Source organism: Maniola hyperantus, chromosome 4 (genome assembly GCF_902806685.2).
Source record: "Maniola hyperantus chromosome 4, iAphHyp1.2, whole genome shotgun sequence".
NCBI classification, from domain to species: Eukaryota; Metazoa; Arthropoda; class Insecta; order Lepidoptera; family Nymphalidae; genus Maniola; species Maniola hyperantus.
Window position 1 is genome coordinate 10,226,790 of NC_048539.1, and position 23,904 is coordinate 10,250,693.

General features: G+C 35.8%; 1 protein-coding gene across 1 annotated transcript in view; it reads left to right on the plus strand.

The window, feature by feature from the left end:
• Positions 1-3,897: 3,897 nt before the first annotated feature.
• Positions 3,898-23,904, plus strand: part of tyn (trynity) — a 93,382-nt gene continuing 73,375 nt past the window's right edge. The window contains exon 1 of the mRNA XM_034985338.2: positions 3,898-4,067. The gene's annotated coding sequence lies outside the window, so the exon portion shown is untranslated. The remainder of the gene's footprint in view (positions 4,068-23,904) is intronic.

Here is a 23,904-nt window from a genome sequence, read left to right on the forward strand (position 1 = left end):
CACGGTTTTCGGATTTATTCCTTTATTTGTGCTAAAAGACCTACCTACCTACCAAATTTCATGATTCTAGGTCAACAGAAAGTACCCTATAGGTTTTCGTGACAGATACGACGACGGACAGACGGACAGACAGACAGACAGAGAGACAGACAGACAGACAGACAGAGAGACAGACATACAGACAACAAAGTGATCCTATAAGGGTTCCTTTTTTCCTTTTGAGGTACGGAACCCTGAAAATTATAAATTCCCAAATTGCCCCTGCCAAGAATCGAACCCGGGACCTCCCATTTGTAAGACCACAATTCAATCACAGTGAAGAGTATAAATCTTGGTAACTTCTTCAGGAAATGTTGACCATTTTGACCTTGTGTCAACGTGCACGTCAGCTGCACGTCATATGCCGTGCATGCTAAACATCAAGATGGGCAGAGTAGACAACACGTGAAAGTGGAACACAGAAATACACTTTTGGCATTTTTTATATCGCATTGAATATTTTTTGTTACTTACTCATTTCTTTTGGACACGTCAGAGTTTTCACTAATAGCCTGTACTCTATACCTAGTCTAAGTATAATACCTACTATAATGTAGTCTCATTTATAGTAAGTACAAGGTACCTACTCTAATTTTACTATCATAACTTGCGAAAATAGTATCTATCTTCTATATAAATAAAAAAGGAAAAGCTGTCTGAATGACTGATATATCAACGCACAGCTCAAACCACTGGACGGATCGGGGTAAAATTTGGCATGCAGATAGCTATTAATATGACATAGGCATCCGCTAAGAAAAGATTTTTGAAAATTCAACCATTTTTTGAAAATGAAGTCGCGGGCATCAGCTAGTCTAAGTATAAAGGAAAAATAACTATAATGGGATTGTTAGTATTTAATTTACGATAAAATTTAAAAAATTGGATTTCGCAAAAAAGCTTTTCTTTGAATACATTGAGCTTTTTATTTATGTATGTAAATATATGTTGTCTATTTATTATTTTTAATGATGATGTGGTCCGGTCAAACAGCATGAGTAAGCTTCATGTCTCTATTAAAGGAGAAAAAGCAGTACATATAAATATTTATAATGTATCCAGTTGTGTGACTCTAACTAACTAGATGATGCCCGCGACTTCGTCTGCGTGGATTAAGGTTTTTTGAAAAGACCGTGGGAACTCTGCTTTTCCGGGACAAAAGTTGCATATGTCAATTTCTGGAAGGCAAGGCAAAATCTGTACCAAATTTCATCAAAATCTGTTGAAATGTTGAGCCTTGAAAAGCTAGCAGACAAACAGACAGACACACTTTTGCATTTATAATATTAGTTCTGATATCTAAAACTAAGAGTTGCTAGTATGAACAGGGCCTCCAATTTGTTATCAAGTTGCATGCCTGCGAATTCCATTCATCTCTCTAAGCTATTAAAATTGCTTCACTGTTAATTACTTAATTAACACGATCGTGAGGTTAGTACCTGCGTTACAGTCATGTTACAGTATATGATTGATAGTAATCATACAGCTATATGAACTGTTTAATACCACTTTAACCTTTTATTTTCATCTTCTACGGATACCTACTCTTCTTATTCGTTGTGCTCTTGTTAGAGCAATCTGTTGTCATCTTAGTGGTGACAACAGATTGCTCTAACATTTTTCTAACATTGCTCTAACATTTGGCTATTATCCGCTAGACTCAGTTTTGTATAATACAATATTTGTAGCATGTACTTTGCACCGGTCGCCCTTCCGCTACTACACGTGTAGGAAAAGGTAACTCCAGATAAGCAAAGTTCATAGATCCGTATTTTAAAAAGTGAAGACAAATTCGTACGCTTGCATGTGTGACACGCATGTGCATAGCAGCACCAACTACATAGATAATGGCGCAAAACGACATCTACAAGCATGCTTCAAATCATAGCGGCATTACCAATCAATAGAAGTCGTTGAAAAAGCAACCAATGCGCACCACCCAACAGAAAATACTTCTAAGACGCATTCTACCAATGTTACACATCAGCAATCCTTGCAATTGTGTATTGTAGAAGATCACTAGGAAGATCTATGTGGTGGTGCCAGTTCCGTCTTTACCATACGTGGGGGCTGGGGCACAAGCTTACAGCCTAGCAGGGGCGTGCATTTCATACAGGCATTAAAGCACTGCTTACCCTACTTATAATGGACCAATCCATTAATGCTCATTTTCCTTTAGGCCCTGCTAGTAAAATAGGTTCCTATTTAACAACTGCTTACCCTGCATATAAACCCTAATGCACGCCACTGCAGCCTAGGTTTGATGGGGACCTCGAAATACCGAAAACCAATGTCAGTGGTAGACTAAGGGTGGCAAGGCGGCCGGTCCTCGGCTCTAGGAGCGGGCTGACCCTTTCTTTAGGTCTTTCAGTTGATAACATCTCAAATTATGCTCAGTAAATAAGAGTCAATTGTAGGCTCCTGTAAAAAATTTAAGAGTAAAAATATTATAAACACCTTAGGATCATTTATGTAGAGTTAAAGAAAAAAAATGGCCAAGTACGAGTCAGACTCGCGCACGGAGGATTCCGTACTCAGGTATTTTTTTGACATTTTGCACGATAAATCAAAAACTATTATGCAAAAATAAACAAAAATCTGTTTTAGAATGTACCTGCAGGTAAAGCCCTTTCATATGATATCCCACTTGATATAGTTATATTACTTTGAAAATTTAAATTGCTAACTAGGTATATTATTTGTTCATGAACACATTTTTTTGTGATGTAACCACAAATTCAGGGTTTTCGGATTTTTTCCTTTACTTGTGCTATAAGACCTACCTACCAATTGCATGATTCTAGGTCAACGGAAAGTACCCTATAGGTTTTCTTGACTGACACGACAGACAGACAGACAACGAAGTGATCCTGTAAGGGTTCCTTTTTTCTTTTTGAGGTACGGAACCCTAAAAAGTAGGATTCTCAGTAGTTTTATTCCTTTTCTCTATTCGGAGCTTAGATGCGGCTAATTACCACCCTACCGGCAAAGCCATGCCGCCAAGTGACTTAGCGTTTTGGTAAAATGCCGTGTAGGAAAGCAATTAGGGGATGGGTTTGTACAACTTGTTCAATTTAGCGGGTCCTTCTTAGAGTGCACCATTACTTACTTAAAAGACCGTGATCTAGCTCAAACCTGTTCTTTATTTTAAAAAAGTACTTAATTGATTTTTATGTTATTGTTAAACTTTTGTATCGTTTTTTGCTCATACGTAAAATCAATACACAAACATATTAAGTATGTAAAAGTATCACGGCAGTAACAAGATTATGAGTTTCATAGTATGTAAATGACTATTTTTTTTTGTACAAACAAGTTAGCCTTTGACTGCGATTTTTCGTGGTGGTTAGTGATGATGCAGCCTAAGATAGAAGCGGACTAACTTGGAAGGGGTTAGGGGTATGGCAGTTTTTATTAAACCCTTAGTCTTTGTCAATACAAAACTGCTAAAAAATAAACAGCAAGTTAAATGAAAAAAACTGGGAAAAATATGAAACAAAGATTATATAGCCTGGATTGCTGTAGGTACTTGTAGAAAATGTCACGGTGCTCCGGTACGTCGCTGTCGATAGCAAATCTCGATGCTATTTAGAGTTCCGTTGTCCTGTGCCTTATTCAGGCTTTACCAGCGTTAGAGTCAGCAAATTGCAGTGTTCAGCTTCGGGCGCTTTATTGAAAATTCGATCTATCTATAACAATAAAATGGTGATGGAAAAGCGAGCTTTTAGCAGAGGTTTTAAAAGCTAAAGTTGCTTGGTTCCTATGACGATTGGAGTCCGTTATCCGGCGTCAGGTTACGGTCACGTCTATATAAGACAGTGGCGTCTTCTTCACCGTTTCATTCTGTTTGAGACGCTTCGGTGGCGTGCTCCGTGTACACGCCCGTCTCTTTGGTGCCGGTCTCGCGGGCTCATTATTTTCCCCCTTAACGATTAGGTTTAGACATAGTGCTCGTCGCATAAAGGACAGTTCTATTACGTGTAAACTTGAACTTGCTCGTGTTACTGGTGACCGTGAAGCCGTGTCAGGTATGTTTTTGTCCATTAAATTGCATTGATACAATATGTTTTACAGTGTTCAGTCATAGAGCATGGAAATTAATTAAATACGATTAGTAAATAGAGTTATACTTCCTCATTTAGGCTTGATATTATTAATAAAAATTTATATTCATAGTTTTAAATGCAATGGAATAATTAATTTAAACGTATTGAACCTCTATGTTAGAAAGTTTAATGAGCTTTTATCGGACGTCGTTAAAGTTAATGACTATGAACTTAATTACGCATATGAAAATACAAACCATAAGATTTCCTACGTAAGCTTATTATAAACTACCTAGTAAGTAAGTAGATTAACATTTTTTGTATATTTATAAATTAAATATTAAAAAAGGTAGGTTTGTTTACCTGTACCTGTAGTGTTGTTGTTGTTGTACCTGTTTGATCCTAGCAAACATGATTTAAAAATAGTGAGTATGTACAATGAAAGAAATTGGTAGATAGGTAAACCTACAGAAATGAGAACATGAGAACCTTAGAAATAAAAAAAATATTAGTCAATAGTCTGTCACCGATTTTTCAGAAGCCAAATCTTAGATTTAGGACTATGTTTAATTGCTGAGTGAGTTGCTGAGGAAGGAATGATATTTTGTCATTTTTGTATGGGAAATCTGTCACAGCTCATTTATTATTGAGTTGAGGTTTAAGTGAATGAAAAATCAGTCCATAAATAGGTAGGTAAGCTACAAGAACCACGCGCGAATTCCGAAATTCCGATTGGAACAAAAAATTACGACTAGGATCTATAAATAATAACTAATGGGTAACAAGTACTCCATATCCTTTCTTCAATATTCCTAGCTTCACAAAATGTGGACAAAAAGTGCCAGTATTGGCTGGTTTTAGTTTACGACGAAAATTCAACAGTATTTACAAATGCCCTTCCGGCATCCATGTTTCATGCCACTTGTAACCTAAACCTTCAAAGCACGAGTGATTAGGCATCGTCTAGGCAATCGCGTTCCAACCTATTGTTTACCGAACCTATTTTTTATTATTATTAGGCATGTTTGTAGTCAAGTACAAGCCTATCTTGCAATTAAAAAAAATTGTACCTGCTTTCCGAACCGTTGGCGAAGTCTCAAATGTAGAGAGTAGAGACATTAGTCAGTTAGTCACTATACGTCCCGCAAATTGCTAATGCGCGAGGCCGCCATTTTAGTGACGTCAGCACTAGATTGAAGTTTCGAGCTGATGGTATATTTTTATTTCGGCTGACGTCCAAATGACGTCATTTCGATGTAAATAAGACATGGTTCCAGCGCAATAGCAATTTGCGGGTTTTATACATGAAAAGACATGAAATAAATATTTTTTTTGGAAAATAAACGGAAAAGAAAGACCAAATATAAGAATAGGCACCCTGTACATAAACACATTATAAGTATATTTTTGAATGCCAAAAGTATAGCTCTTATAGTTTCGGAAAAAAGTGGCTGTGACATACGGACGGACAGACGGACAGACAGACGAACAGCCAGACAGACATGACGAATTTATAAGGGTTCCGTTTTTTGCCATTCGGCTACGGAACCCTAAAAAGGGCCGATTTGAGAACCACCTTTTTGGAAGTCAGTTAAAAAGCTCGTTTTTGGGATCAGTGACCACATATACAAAAGCTCTGAATGAATTCAATCTTACTATAACAAAACCTCATTGAATCGTAGGCACTTAAAACTTATAAGGTAAACCAGGCCAGCAATTGGCATTTTCTCTCTTACAAACCCTACAAGTCTGTTCACAATTACCATAAACATCCACTACTGAACTCTACTTATTGTAAGTCAAAGGTGAGACTCCTGACCCTTTACAAACGATTTATGAGAGGAAATAATTTTGTTTATAACTACGAGTAGGTACTATCTCGTTTCTAGGCCCTATCTATTCATATTAAGATAATATCTACGTTACAAGACCTGCGTATTTCAATCAAAAATATAAAAAAAAACTTCTTACGCAAGCTAAGCTAATCTTAAGCTGCTTACGGATTGCATCCGATCCGAATCTGGGAATTTTCAATCCGAAGTAGCCATAGTACCTACTCTTATTTTGTATGAGAGGTTGCGCTCTAGATCCGAACATCGTTTCCTAAAGCCGAGAATATCTCGAAATTTGGAGCATTGTTCACGGATCGAATTAACCACTAATGAAGATCGCTTGCGTACTATCCAATCCGAACCCGAACCAAGAATACGCAAGGAACATCCGTCAAAACAGACACAGTGTTTCGACATCAGGATTCGATCTGAATTTTCTTGGAATTCGGATCGGATGCAGGGCGTAACAAACTTTATAACATAATAATAAAATGATATGCAGCCTAAGGTGATGCGCTTGACTTAATAGAAGATTCATCTTTAATTCGAAGGTACGATACATTACAGCATAACATTAGGTACGAGTTTTGTGTGATCTAAATGTAAATTACATTTTATTTTAATGATGGATCAGGATGGGCCCTGATTTTAACGAAAAGTACTTACAACTAAAATCACCCTACGTGGGTAGGTACTTTCTAATTTTTTTGACGACTTTTTCTTTATAGATATATAAAAACTAACTAGCTTTTTATAGGTGTTGTTATGTTGAATAGGTAGACGTATCCTTTATAACGTTTTTATTAAATTTTTATTTCCAAGTAAGCAATGAAAATAAACCAAGAATTGCAGTCGCCATATAATAATGCTAGGCAAAGTGCTGTCTGTGCCGCGAATCGCGATGAGAAATTGAATTAGCGTACATTGCATCGCATAATGTGGTAGAAATGTATTACACACTTTCATACTATGCGAGGCAGTTCTATAATACCATAAAATTAAGGTACATAAAGACCAAAGCATACACGATGCTATTAACATCGGTGATTTAGCGACTGCGTTGATGCTGCATTGCGCTTAACGGGGCGTTGGCCATTTTCGTCGTTAATAAGATTATTATAAATTGACTAGCTGACCCGGCGAACTTCGTACCGCCTAACAGTCGATTCTTTTTCAGGAATTTTTTTAAAATTTTTCTCTCCGTAAGAACCATATGGCCCCGTACTTCAAGGAATATTATGAAAAAAGAATTAGCGAAATCGGTTCAGCAGTTCTCGAGATTTGCGATCAGCAACACATTCAGCGATTCATTTTTATATACAGAGAAAACGTGTTGATTAAAAAAAATTGAAATCAATATTCAATAATATTCATTATTGCAGCCGTTAATCGCAAATTGCAAATGCTAACGAGACAACAATACGGACTTTTTTAACTTAAAACTTTTTGATTATTTGGACTAGTCGACTATAGGTATACCGACAGGTATGCGATATACGATACCTTAGCAAGGGGTGGGACATACCTATCACGGTGCTATGTACTTTTTGTCAACGAGACAAAAGTTTAAATAAAAAAGTTTCCAGCGTGATCTAACGCTAAAAGTATGAAGTGGGCTTGGGCCCTAAGAGCTATGCGTTATAAATTGTATTCGCACGGTGCTTCGCTTTACCCGGATAAGTAAACGTACATTATTGGTCGAAGATGGTAAAATGATTACTGTCATTACTATGGAATTACGTGACGGTCTTGCCATTACATGCACTCCGGTCCTCTTGCCGCTCTATTGTTGATTAGTGTTTTTTCCCGTAATAATAGGAAATTGCCTCGAAATTATTTAAGGGAAAGTAAAAGTTTCATATCGCTACGCGGTGTCAATCTTTTTATTAAAAGATCCGTTAAAATATATCTACCATATATTTTAATGGGTAACGTGATATATTAATCGATAACGACAATAAGTTAACAAACCGAACTTTAGCCTTGAAATTACTAAACTAGTTCTAAAATCGCTCTACACTAATCTCTAAACTAAATTGTCGGATCTAAAAATAATACGATATCCATTATGTTAAAAGCTAATTTGTCCTAAATTATCGATACACAAGCAGCGTATCTTCACAACAGTACGTACCTATTTGTTAACACTCACAGTCATAGATCGACAAAGGTAATTCATGCCTCCAAGGAATATTTAAAAAGTGATTTATTTCACGTTAGAGATATAAGTTTTGCCTTCGATTTGTAAACTGATGGTAATTATAGAAAAAAGTCTAATGAGGACGAGTTCCTTGGGAACTGGTTCTGAGACGAGTTAGACGTACCATGAACTTTCATTATACTGTAAAAATTGCTAACTATATTGTATAACTTTAATAAGGCTTTGTAGTTATAAATAGTATGATACTTCCGATCTGATAAATAAAACATGCTTTTGAAATTATTTATTAGTCGTTGTTGTCGCAATTTACACGTATAAGTCTGAAAATAGGCTGTAAAATGACTAGATACATAATAATATTTAAAGTTCTTACAAACATACCTACGTATAATTTGCTATGAAAGTTCTGAAGGAAACTCGCCATATTCCTATTGTAAAAAATATATCTGCTGATTTTAAAATCCCACTGCATCGAGGGCAAAGCTCGCTATAAAGTCTATTCAACCGGCTAGTTTTCCGACAACTATCCAACGATATCTATAACTATCTATCAATTATTATCTATGACGTACCTTAATAAAAAGTTTGCTCGGACCATAAACAAGCTGTAATAATATTATACCTAAAGGATTAATCAAAATAATCCGTTCAATGCTCCCAATAGCGAGGCGCGGTGAAATCGTAACCACATGCGTGGGCGCAACCTGTTGGTTTTTTGCGGGCAAGTGCAGGCGCGACCTTGACCGTATGTGCGCCCAAATCTCAGATCGGCCCAGTTATGAGTGAATACATTATTAAAGATTGCAGCTAGACCAGTTTAATCTGATCCCTCTGTGTACACAGCGGATGTATTAAATTGTTTAGTCATCTCCTTTTGATAAATGGTTCAACCGTTACTAAAACTTTTTGGATATTATCTGTTCTGTTCAGTGACCAACCATCAGCATATTGTAATTATGTTATGGTTGGTCCTGTATTATTCTGTAACAAGTACCTACTAGCATTTTCCGGTTAAGTAAATCGTTTTTCTATTGCTTTGTTTATACGTCAACATAACTCTTATTACGGATAAGCTGTATCGCCTGATAAACCATCCTTATGAATATCAAAGTATCTAGAAAGAGTCATTTATTAGGTACTTACGTACAAACAAAACGCAATTTACATGTAGGAGGTAAGTAGGTACTAATTTGCATTATTTTGCTTTTGTCGTTAAGGATAGAATGAATCGGATGCGCATGCAAATATGATTTGAGTCATTTCATCTATCATATTTCTTATACAAAAACCACTTCCTCGTTGAGCATGGCCACCGCTTTACTCGGATGATTGATGGCCTTTCCAATAGTGTTATATCCAGCAGCTGTATCCTCGGCGCTAGATGCTGGATGTCATTTGCCTGTATAACTTATGGCCCCTTGTTTCATACGGCCACGTTTTGAAATTGTAAATAGTCTTTTCTGAAACACAAGGTGATTTACCTGCGTAGTCAATAACTATTGAACAAAACTTTCTGTGGAATTATGAGGTAGGCATGTGACAAAAATACCGTTGATATTTTATAAGTATTAACAAGATGGTTTGATTAAGCATCAATATCGATATATTTACCTACTTATCATCTATTAAGATCAAGAGTTAATTCAAAACTGGCTTGGTTATTATTACGAATAATTTAAAAATAAATAAATCTGAAGTCTGTGAATAAATGAATAGCGTTTGGAACCCTAGTAGTGGTTTTTTGTAGGTAATTATATCAGATATTAGCATTTGGTACATCAATCAATTATCACCATTACACTTACATCAATCAATTATTTCACAAAAACAATTGACTATCAAAAAGTGTACAATTCATAGACTTATATATTTAAGTATAATACGAAATGGCTTTGACTTTTAAAAATAGAGCTCTTAGTTTATGGCATTTATATAATATTATAAAACACCTCGATAAAAGATGACGCCTAGCCAGCAAAATAGCTAGCTGTTCTGTTTTGCGGTGATTCTAAATATGGACAGATGTACGTTCACATTCCGTCCGTAAAAAGAACCAGTTTAACAGCGATCACGCACTAATCCGATCCGAATCCGTGAAAATACGGATATAAAAAATATTTACGACATAATATTATTATATCATAAGCTACCATACAAAACAAAAAGAAACGTATTTTCGCGGACTCGGAGCGGATGAGTGCGTAACCGCCGCTCTCACATCACGCCTACAAAATCTAAAACTTTGAAATTGAAAATCGTTGTCAGAGAAATTTATCCTATCAGAGATATTGACCTACCTCAATGTATCATGTGCATAAAAAATGCTAAGTCATTAACCAAATATAAAAAATAATATGCAAATAGTTTTCTACTACAAACTAATAGTACCTACCTACCAATGAGTGTGTATGTTGTTTACCTACCTTGACTTAAATTTTAATATTAGTAGGCCACATAGAGACGAGACGCTGTAACGAATTCATTACACTTCACAATGCTGATATTTCTCATAGCACCAAGTACGTGAACTGAGTCAGTGAAAGTAATATTTGTGTCATTTTGTCAAATACAACAACCGTTATAAACTCACCGGATACCAAAAACGACACCTACATTGCAATCTTTAAGAATGTTTTGAAAGATTTCTATGTAAATTAAACGCCACAATAATATGGACCGCATTATTGAGAACTAGTTGACCCGCCCCGGCTTCGTACAGGTGGGCCTGCATCTTTCGTTGCCAAATGAATGTGTTTTAAACAATATAAATATAGTCATTCAGATATGTGTCAAAAGATATTCATCGTCATCATAATCATACTCAACCGATAGACTTCCACAGTTTGACATAGATCTCTTGTACGGACTTACCGCTGATTTCAGGCGACGCAGGACCATGTTATAGCCTGTGTATGGTTAAAAGTTGACTTGGCTTGCACTAAAGTTTACTTCCACTATCACCACTCATTTGCTGTTACCCGTTGAGGACTTCTGTCATCTATTATGAAATCATTCATCAAACCTGATAATAGGTACTACTTTTGTAAGGAAAAAGAATTGCGAAAATCTGTTAAGATTTGACAGAGTTAGGAAGTAACATCGACAAAAATTTTCATTCTCTATCCCGAGCGAATCATATTGTTTTCCAGGATAGAAACGATTCTATATGTTAACCCAGAGTAATAGCTGAACTTTTTTTCGCGGACTCATCTACCTAATTAAATCCTCCGAATAGGCATGACTAACCGTGCAGTTCGTCACGAACTCATCAACCCACGCGTACAAGATACGTACTTACTCGGCATTGTGTCGCACAAACCAAAAGAGTGGAATGCCAAACATTTTTTCACTTTACGGTTCTTTCTTGAGCGGCCGCGAAATGAGATGTGAATGATAAATTGTTGGAACTTTTACATACGAAAGTGATAACCTTAGCGCGTGTCGTTTGTGGCCTATTAAACTAATCTCTACAATAAAACTGGAAGTGTGAATAAAGTACAATGAAATATAACAAACACTTACTAGGCGATGCTCGTGACTTCCACTTAGAATTAGATTTTTTAAAAATCCAATAGGAACTCTTTGATTTTCCGGGACAAAAGTAGCCTAAATCCGTGTCCGGGATGCAAGCTATCTTTGTATCAAATAGATGATGCCCGAAACTTCAGAGTTGTTAAGAATTCCGTGGGAACTCTTGATTTTCCGGGGCAAAAAGTAGCCTATGTCCGTCCTCGGGATGCAATTGGTTAAATGAATGGCCGTAACAAGGTAGCAAACAAACAGACAGACAGACACACTTTTGCATTTATAACATTAACTATGGGTTATAGTATATTATCATCTAAAGCCTAAACTATCTTAGCAAAAAAATTAAAAAAGGTAAAAAGTATACTTTAACATTCATTTATCATTCTCATTCATTCATTTATTTCAGTAAAAGTTTATTCAAAAGCAAAACTTTCTACCGGACGAGACCAAATTGGTTTTTATATTTTTAAGAAAGGTTAGCACAAGTGGGCGGTTCGAACATTTCGGAAAATTTATTTCCCATTAGAATGCAATTTAGAAAAGATTTGGTCGGTAAATGGCTATTCGTTGGCCTGGCAATATTGGATTTGGAATGGACATACGTATAATTTCTATACTTTATTGAAGCTTTAATTCAATAATCAATTTATTTATTAGACACACTTCGCATCTGGAAATTGCTAGAATTTATTTTCTCTATCAAAGATACGATTTCATAATGCATCTTAATCCCTACTATAAATGTACTAGTACCCTTATTATAAATGTGAAAGTGTGTTTGTTTGTTGGTTTGTTGGTTCATTGGTTTGTTGGTTTATTGGTTTATTGGTTTGTCCTTCAATCACGTTGCAACTGATTGACGTGATTTTTTGCATGGGTATAGATAAAGACTTGGAGAGTGACATAGGCTACTTTTTATCCTGGAAAATCAAAAAGTTCCCACGGGGTTTTTAAAAATCTAATTCCACGCGGACGAAGTCGCGGGCATCAGCTAGCTTCCCTTATTTTGACCGCATACTTTGCTATTATGTAGGACCATAAGTATATTCTATCGCATTACCACAATTTGTTTTTGGGGTACTTTTGAGTTTGGATTTTGTATTTGAATTCTAAATTCTAATTAGGTATGACTCTATCTAATAGCCTGTTGCTCTAAATTTTTAAATTAGTTATCAAATTTATATGAATGGTGACGCCAGTCAAATCGCTTTTATCTGGAACCTTTTTTTCCTTTTAATGTACTGAACTCAAAAAATAATTTTTAGTTAACGAAATTAACTGCCAAGTTTTTTTGACGGTTCTTCTGAGGAAAGGCTGTAACTATAGGTACAGAGTTCCGAGTTCCGAGTTGCGTTCCGCTCTTGAATTTTGTTAATTTATAAGCTCTTGTAAAAGCAAACCTAATTGTATTCTTGTTTCCTCATCAGCTTTACCCAAAACCCCGCAAGTTAAATGCCATCGGGGTTTGAGTTTTATTATCATTCCCGAAGAGGTCGACTCAAGATTGAATAATTTGCCTCCTTATCTATCACACTGTCACAACACTAGCATATTCCTCACTCATCTCACGCGCTATTTATAGGTACTTGTATTTTGGAGACAATAACTTACTGTAACTGCACTGTGTATCACAATTAATGAACAAACACGCACACATCACGTTTATAGTGATCACTCGAGCCGCGGAGAGCTACTTACGATCATTGCGCGATCTGGACAATGGAGATGAATTATTAGATATAACTGTACTCTGTACGTGTAACGATTAAGAAGCGAGGCGTTTATGTACATTGTGCAAATTATCAAAACAATCTCTGTCTACACGTAAAGCCACTAGCCTTTATTATTTTAACATGAGATTACCTATCGGTACCTCCGCATGGCGCTTAGATTTATAAGGACTGGGGATTTCAAGAAGAGTCTGTCCGTCTGATTGAGCTATCTTTTTCACATAGCATTAAAGCGGGCTTACCTGGAAGGGGTGTAGCAGTTTTTATTAAACTCTAATCGCTTGGCGGCACGGCTTTTCCAGTAGGGTGGTAACTAGCCACGGCTGACGCGGATGCCTCCCACCAGACAAGCGCAGTCAAATTTTAAGAAAATTGTTTATCCGTCCAATCCATCCCTAGGATAACATAGGATGACGTAGTTTTGAGGGAACACCGCAAATGGAAGCTGCTTCAACAGCTTGTGTAATACTATGTGTAAGATAAAAATGAGTTGGAATAACAGAAAGTGGAAGAATCCCAGGTACAGGATCGCGTGTCGTCTCGATCTAGGTTTTGGTAAAAAGCAGTTCGTAAATGAAATAGAAAAGATCATCAATGAACATTGTGGGCGAGTTCACTTGCCAATGGTTCAGGAGCTTAAGACGTTTGTGGGTCGTAGAATTGCGCGGTGCAGGGAGGGCACTAGGTCAGGGGAAAGTAGTGGGGACTGCGTACGGTGCATACCACAATTACATCCGCACTTTATGCTCGTTGGATTAAGGCCGCTCTCGAATGCACATATTTTGAATATTGGCCGGCTACTGGATGTTACACTTAAAAATATAAAAGTTATTGACGAAATGGCACTTAAGTCAATTATTCAGAAATGTGACATGTGAAAGTAACTTGAACAAGTTGCTGTGTTTATGAAACGGTGCTCATGAAAGGAGCGACATGAAAGTTTTACTACTGGCCTACACAAAAAACTGCAGGTTTCTTCTATCACATTAATACTCGTACTTACGAAGTTATCGATGAAATGTTCTGAAATGAAAATCGCAAAAATTAAAGAGTTTGACAGAAGAATAAATAAATAAAACTAGATTACATTATCAAGAAATAGATAGTCCGCGACAGGTTGAGATGGCAATCGGGGTATGAGGCGGAGGGACGCCCTGTATACCCGCATGTCACCCGCGCTCGCTCGCATCGATTTAGCGCGGGGGCTGTGTGGGTGTGCAGGGCGTTCCCTCCCTGATTGCTATTTCGACCTGTCCACGTACTATAGGTACATATTTCTACATTCGACAGAAATTTCAAGATCGAAAATATCAAATTTGAAATATTGGGTGCATTTTTTTAAAGTATGTAAATTATTAGAAAACTTACTTTCTCCAAAAGTTATTTTCTAGATAAAATCCATACTTTACATATTTTATTTAAAGTTGAGGTCAACAACACTGCAAATTGCATCGAATTTGGTCATTTTCTCCAGCTCGAAACTTTCGTTTAAACTGACAGCATGAATCCTGGTAATGACTTTTTATTTGTTGAATAGGTAAATATAGCCGTAAATATAAAAATACGAAAGACGTACCTAAGCTTAGTCTCAATAAAAAAGTTAATATATATATAATTTATATCTGTTACGTTATTGGAGTTAATACAAGAGTTACCACATATTGATATAAAAAAACAGCCAGCTATATTATTGACAGAGAGAGTAAAAGCATCTCCAGTGTTACTTTAATGAATGGCAAAAGCACGATTGGTGAACTTTTACACCACTCAAGTCATTATGTGAGAAATTGCACTCTCTAGTAATCTCTGTAGCTGAACTGTCATGGAAATGCAAGACTTAAAGCAAACGCAGATTGCAAATGATAAATTCATGTTAACATCTTCATAAACACATGAATAGGCAAACAATAACACTTGGAATGTTCTCAATGGCTCTCTGCAGACGATGTAGACCGCTCTCACCTGAAAAGCCTAAGCAATCACTGGTAGACAATAATAGAGCCAACGCAGTTGTAAGACAACTTTCCCGTGCAAATTACAAGTTTTAGGAACTCATGTGCATTTTTAAGGCTTTAATTCCTTTTAAAACTAGCTCCAGTTTGGATTAAAGTTAAAATAGAGAAGAACACAAGTAGTGCTTTTATTTAACTTGCCATGTTAGTACGTAATATGAGGTCAAAATGGCAAAAATATTATTGAGGTGGTCTCATGATGGAGCTGGGAGGTGATCATAGGAACTTCTCAATTTCTCAACATAATGCCATCGTGTTGAAGCTCGTTGGGTTAGTCTTGAGAAATACCTAGATGATGTCCAGAGTCTCAAGATGGAGCCGAGAACTGGTCATAGGAACTCCTCAAGCAGGTACTTATTATAGCTCCGTCGTGTTTGGGCTCATTGGATTTGTCTTGAATTATTCGTTTTAGTACTTACATGTCTTAAATGAAAGCTTATTTTTAAAAAGTTTTTGAGGATATTATGCATCTGTCTAGTGATTTGAGATGTAGGTATATCTATTGATTTAAGTCGATCATCGATTTATTTAATTTTTTACCTACGATGGGTGGTTTTTGTCAGTGCCAGTAGTTGACGGATTTTCTTCCGGTCTTTTTAAGAGACTAAGTCAGTCGGAACGTATGTTGCTCATATCATGTTTCATCGTTCTCTTCGACAAAAATCAGATAGGGTTGACTTGAGTTTGGTTTGGCATTTCTTTTTCATTTTTGTGAGACATTTGTTTTAGTTAGAGCAGTCCTGTCTTCTATTTTCACTGAGTTTTTATTGTATGTCGTGTGCGATATACATAACTTGTTAATCAGAAAAGGAATAGATTATATATGAAGGAATAGAAAGGAACCTATAATTCCTTGATACACAGTTACATACAGCATGAAAGAATTATAAATATGTACTTAGGTAGAAATAAATCAAAGAGAGCCTATAAGCCTTTGTCTTTTAAGTTCCCACTAGACAGGAGTGAGAATAAACTAGAAACTATTTTAAGACAGTGTTCGCATGCGATTTTTTGCAGAGATATCGAGAATCGCTGTACATGCTGCATGGCGATTCTATCACTAGGAGGAGCTCATGCAGTTTTTGTTTTTTGCACCTCTTGGATGATATCAGATTCAATAGCGATAACATAAATCGCGTGCACGTAAACTGCACTTCGCCATATTAGGTTTATACAGGCACTGATTGTTTTTGGATTATGTTTAAAACAGTGTGGCTAACTCCGTTGTATACAATATCTAAACTAAACTAAAATGGCACATCTAAATCTATTGCTTTCCCTTTCATAATGTTGCTTGCGGAAAAGGATAGCACTAGATTTGAACCTGTTAATTTAGTTTAGTTTAGAGATTGTGTACAAGAGAATCGGGCCCACCTATATAAAAATGGGAGATTATTGAGTTTGTTAAATTATAGTTATATTCACTATAGTACCTACGTAAAAAAATTCTATCAGTTATACAGTGGTATAAATTAATGTTAAACAAATACATCGCACAATCACAGCGGCTAACTAGTACTTTATATAGTAAAACCAGCATTCTAAATAAGGAAGTGTGACGCCACGGTTGCATCGGCAGGCAGTGAGGCGTAGCAAAGCCTGAGAATCGTGTCGTTAGATCCATGTTACAATATAGACTTTATACCGGGGGCTCTAAGAACTTGGGCGCGTATGTAGGTGGCGCCCTCTACTGCAGCCGGAGCATGACCGAGTTGACCAGCCGACCCTCCTACAATTACTATTTCTGTGAAATCTACAAATATAGGTACAAATTAGACTTTCCTATTAGGGTTAAAACAAGTTGGAAAGACGTCAAAGCATTCAAGCTTAGGGGCTCAACATGGTACTGAAATAAATTTTAATGAAGTATGAGTGGCTCTAATGCATGCCAGTCTTCCGGTAGTTAAGATACCATGTAACTTAGAGAATGTTACGTAATGCAGGATAAGGTACTATTAGATTAGCGCATACCATTTTCATGATCACTTAAAATTGAGATCTTACTCAAACATGTTATATCCATACCATACTACAGTATCAAAAGTGTGTCCGTCTATGTTTTCACGGCCTGCCCGATTAACTGATTTTGTTGAATTTTGGTATAGAGATAGCTTGCATCCCGGAGAAGGACGTAGCCTACTTTTTGTTGCGTAAAATTGAAAAGTTACCAAAGGGTTGAAAAGCCTAAATTCACGTGGACGTCGTGGTCATCATCTATTTGGTACATAGATAGCTTGCATTCCGGAGACTGTTAAAGGTAACTTTTATCCCGGTAAATCAAAGTGTTCCCACGAGATTTTTAATAGACCTAAATCCAAGCGGACGAGTCGCGGGCTCATTTAATAGGTATGCCTATAAATTTCTTTTTAGGTAGTTGCAAACTGAAATCACACTGTAATTTTTATAGTATTAATCTCAAGAAGAAGGGTGTTATACCTGCTGTTATAAGAATAATTTATGAAGAGGATTGAATGAGTTAATACGAATATATTTGTTTGCTGGTCCATAATTTAGCAATGCCATCGTCGATTTACATAAATGGGTGTAATAAATTTCCTCTGATCACGAATGTCCTTTGACATCAATTTAGTAGAGTTTTATGTTTATTTTACTTTCCATTTAAAAGATTCATATCATGTCTCATGTTACAAATGACATAATCAGTGATACTAATATACATTAAAAAGATACAAGATTAAAATCTCTATCATTCAACTTGTTTACATTTTAAGCGTGAACCATCAATAATATTTGGTCAATTATTTATCATGTGAGCAATCCACGTCTTATTGGATGATCGCCTGAGGCTAGTGCTATAATGTCTGTTAGATGATAAATATGAGAATCTTTATTGTGATATGTGATGCTTAGCACCTGTCGATCAGTGAACATTGACTCCCAGTATTAATAGGTACATGATGCAAGATTTCATCAAAATATTTTCTTTGCAACTTTAATCGAATCAACATACCACGCATATTTATTTTATACCTACACACTAAACTACGAATAACAAACTAGATGATACCCGCGACATTAGCGTAGACTTTGTTTTTTTTAAAATCCGGGATAAATGTAGCCTATATCGGTGTCTGGAATGCAAGCTATCCTATGTACTAAATTTTATTAATATCGATTTAGCGGATATGCCTTTAAGAAACCCGTGGTAACTCTGTACTAAATTTCATGAAAATTGGTTAAATAGATGGGCCTGCAAAACTAGCAGACACTGCAGACAGACAGACACACTTTCGCATTTATGATATTATAGTACGGACTTATAATGTTTGAGACGGAATTGTATTCTAACATCTTTGCTAGGGCAATTTATGTTTTTGTTGTTCTGTAGCGCAGAGTTAAAGTGTCCATAACATAATTCGCATAAAATCCACACAATAATTATTAAAATGCGAATATGTTTATCCTGCCTGTATGTCTGCAGGTGTGACTATGAATGCTTTTCTGTCTATCCATTATTAAATCCCCCCCCCCCCCCCCCCCCCCCCCCCCGATTAGGAGGCTGAGGTCTTAACCACTAGGCTATCACCGCTTCTATCGTATATTATACTTTATGATATAATATTTGAAATGGGCTATAAATGAGGCTACCGGTTCCACCACAATGCGATCTTGGAGTACAGTTCAGTGCGTTAGCCATGATATTACGAGTATAAAAACCTGAAACTGGCTTCAACCGCACATTCTTAGATTACAAGGAAGAAATATTGCTATGGGAGAAAACAAACTATTATTATTTCTATATGTTCATTGAGTGAGAAGGTATTTCAAACCGACATGTGTACCTGTTGGTGGATATTGATCCATTATGTCTCTTATTTTATAACTAGCTTATACTCGCAACTTCATCCGCGTGGACTATTCAAATTACAAACCCCTATTTTACTCCCTTAGGGGTTGAATTTTCAAAAATCTTTTCTTAGCGGACGTCTACGTTATAATAGCTATCTGCGTGCCAAATTGCAGCCCGGTCAGCCCAGTACTTTGAGCTGTGCGTTGATCACGCGTTGATAGATCAGTCAGTCAGTCAGCTTTTTCTTTTATATATATATATATATATATCTGCTAATACGACACAATGAAATTCCGTCGAACTATTTGGAAATGATTTTACACAGAAAATTAACTTTTGTAGTTCAACTGCGTAGATGGTATGTGAATTCTTTATACATTCTTTTATTTTCTGAAATAAAATGTATCTTGTAGTTTTTAATTTATGCTGAATTTCGTTGAAATCTTTTGAAAAGTAAAGGCGTTAACAACTAACATACACACAAAGTCTTATTTGGTTTTTCAAAATACTGTAAAATGAAAAGCATTATTTTTGCTAGATGATGCTCGTGACTTTGTTCCGTGGAATTAGGTTCTTTAAAATCCCGTGGGAACTCTTCAAATTTCCGGGATAAAAGTAGCCTGCGTCCGTCTCGGCAAGCTAAATTTCTTCAAGATTAAGTAGTTATAAGCGCATAGGTTGCGAGAAGATAACAGACATACACACTGTTGCATTTAAAATATTAGCATGGATTCTGGATACAATATAATATGTGTAATAATATAGTATGGGTTCTGAAAGAAACCCGTTCTAACATATTATATCTTTAAACAAATGTTCATTCTCGGTTGGATGTATGATTTTGGATCGGAACAAAATTATAAGTTACGTTATCCAAGATCTATATCTATGAAAAGACGATAGCTTTAATAGTTTAACGTCAAAATGCGAGCGGCGACGTGAGCGGGATGCTAGTGACGGCAGGACATCGACCCCAGGATATTCCCGCTCCTGATAGTTGCGATGTAATGAGCCTTATTGACGGTAATAAGCCACTATATTACTAAAGAAATGAGAGGAATAAAGTCGTGAGTGAGAGCGCAAAGAAAAAAGAGGATGAGAAACGCAAATGATATAGAAGGTGTAATTGAAATAAACCTACGAAGCAATTAGATATGATATTAGTTTCGAGAAATATAAGCTCGTGTTATAAGACTAGTAATTGTTGTCTTACTTTTATTATGCGTAATACGGTTTACTCTTGAAAAATCCTTCAAGATATATCATAAAGTACCTTTGTCGATAGGGACGCTTTTAGGAATAGAAATAGAAAGATATTTTTTAAACAAACTTTTACAAGTGCTTTTGAATCCTCAAAAAATCAACCACTGTTATGGAATGGTCTTCCTACCGAGACGAACCAGCAAAAACGTCGGCGTTTGCTATTGAATTCGTACTAATGTAAATCTGAAAGTACGTCTTTTTTGTAAAATCTTCTACACCTGAATTACTATTTTTGATGTTTACGGACATATAGTTTATATTCTGGAGACTGACTTAGCCTTTTCTCGCTAGAATACAGCATTCATTTCAGTTCACTTGAGCGATATCGCGGACAAAAGCTAGTTAACTTTAATAATGTAAACATCAAGACCTACGCGTTCTTTTATGATTTTTAAGCCTTTTTTCAAATTTTACGGTTGTCGGTTCAATGGGAATTATTATGATATGTGACTCACTATCAGATTATCTGCTGTAAATGCTACACGTATATCATATTGACTCTCAATTCGCACCATTGGTTCGCCATTCCAGACCAGGACAGTCTTGATCTGTAAAGGTTTAGAAAGACGCAAAGTGCGACGGCTGCGAGGTGCGATAGCAAGTTATAAGCACAGCGGTTCCTTTGTGCATATAAACGCTTACAGTGTAACATAAAACGCAGAATTTGAATATTATTGAAATATAATGTACCGGTTTATTTGGTGCGCACAAACGCACTGCGTGAGGTCATAATGATGCTGCTTCTAGTATATGCCGTGTTTATGCATTTAGTTTATACGCACCAAGGAATTCCTATCTTAAAGGTGTTCACACTGCGGAACGCGCAAGGATTTCACTCCACTGCCATAGCACCCCTCAGTGTGACGTGCTTCAAAAATTGCAACTGTATCAAGCCTTACAAAAAATGTACCTGTATCAAATCTTATAAAAATTGACACTATCAAACCTAACAAAAATTGACCCTGTATTAAAAATAAAATCGAACATGCGTGCAATTTGATGTTCTGCCGTGCTGTTGCCGTTGCGTTTTGTGTCTATCCAGGCCTTTTAAGAGGCAATAAAAAACCTTGAGTCATGCTTTCCCAGCGATCGTCTTCACTATACAGTGAGGACATTAGCCTCTTTTGCTAAGAAAGCTAACTGAATCGACACTTTCCAGAAATTATCTCAAATTAATATTAGATTAGAAATGCAACTTTACTAGCCATTTAATTTTATTAGAAATCCACGCAGTGAAAGCTTATTTATTTAGCTTACTTACTTAAATGCAAATGCATACGCGTTTTATGTAGAAACGCGATATGTGGTCATCGGTTAGAAATTAGAATATTTATACAATATTTCTATACAAATATTGTATCAAATTTTATTCATCTCTCTCATCTCAACGTAAGACACAAAATACTTACAGCTAGAATTTTTATACCCAGATTATACTAAATAAACAATCTTTTGAAATTTCTCATAATATTATGTTTGAAATAACCAAACTTCATGGAATAACTACGTTTTACTAAGTATATGAAATGAAATGAAATGAAATCTTTAATATCTTAACAAACATGTAGTTTAACAAGCTTTAGTGTAAGGCCTTTATTATTATAATAATGTATTTTAACTGAAGTGTAACTTTTTTAGTACTGTATATTCTGTGTTTATAATTTATATGATCATCTATATATATATATATATATATATATATATATATATATATATATATATATATATATATATATATATATATATATATAAATTATATATATATTATATATATATTTATATATATATATATATATATATATATATATAAATTATATATATAGGATTATATATATAGATTATCATATAATCGGAGGACCGTGTATAGTGGCGTGCTCTTGGGAAGGCCTATGTCCAGCAGTGGACGCAAACAGGCTGATTGATTGATATATAGAAGAAAAAACTGGCTGAAACATCAAGATGGGCAGAGTAGACAACACGTGAAAGAGGACCACAGAAATACACTTTTGGCATTTTTTATATCGCATTGAATATTTTCTTATTACTTATTATTTTTGGACACGTCAGAGTTTTCACTAATAGCCTATAATACCTACTATAATGTAGTCTCATCTATAGTAGGTCCTACGTAATACCTACTCTAATTTTGTTATCATAATTTGCGAAATTAGTATCTATCTTATATATGTATATAAAAGGAAAAGCTGACTGACTGACTGATATATCAATGCACCGTTCAAACTACTGGACGGATCGGGCTTTTGGCATGCAGATAGCTATTATGACGTAGACATCCACTAAGAAAGGATTATTGAAAATTCAACCCCTAAAGGGGTAAAATAGGGGTTTAAAATTTGTGTAGTCCACGCGGATGAAGTCGCGAGCATAAGCTAGTCAGTTATTTGAGAAAATATGAAATATTATCGTTTTTAAAATAAGACTCAATATGCCAGTAAAGTAATATTATTCACATAACGTAACGATCATACTTCACTCTCCATATAAAAGACATCAACGAGTCAAAAGCTACGAGCCAACGAGTATTATTAACGAAAGTGAATTAGGGGAAAGTGACCAAATATCCTTAATAATATGGTAATGATAACCAAGAATTTCACATTAAATAGTATTTCATACTTGGACAATTTATCATATTACCAGATTATGCCCGCGACTTCATCCGCGTAGACTACCTACACAAATTTAAACCCCTATTTGACCCCCTTAGGGGTTGAGTTTTTACAATTTTTTTCTTAGTAGATATCTGCGTCATAATAGCTATCTGAATGCTAAATTTCAGCCTGATCCGTAGTTTGATACGTGCGTTGATAGATCAGTCATTCAGTCAGTATTTTCAGGATTTTCATAATTTTCTCCCGTTGAAGCTGGGGCGGATCTGCTTGTTAAGTTCGGTTTTCAGTCCACTCCTATACCGGTTGAGCTATTGAGGCTTAATTATTATTAAAAGTATTTCAATAAGATATAGAAAAAAATAACGTGAAGCATTATAAACAGACATTAGCAACATTTATCATTTTATATAGAAACGAAATGAAATATTTATTTTCATGTAGGACAATCTATACCACTTATGATATGTCAAGACTCTACCACCGATAGAGTTGAAATTATATTTGGTGCCAATCTTACACGTTTGATGCGTGATAGTATTATTTGGCATTCGCATACAAAAAATCAGACGACAATGGTTGCAATGATGAGTAAAAGATTTTCTTTTTATATTTTATTCAGACGTGGTGTCCACTAATTTGTAATTATAGGCGTAAAATCGGTGCGGTGCCGTGACGAAGCATGGCATCACTCGCGAAAAGAGTAACGGGTTGTTAGATTGTTAGTGTGGAGTGATACTATCAGCAACAATTAGTACATGTAGATAACGAGTAACTTTATATTAGTCGTAAATAGTATTAAACTACATTATATGTCGCAATCTGCATTGCTCTGTACATTTTCTTATAATA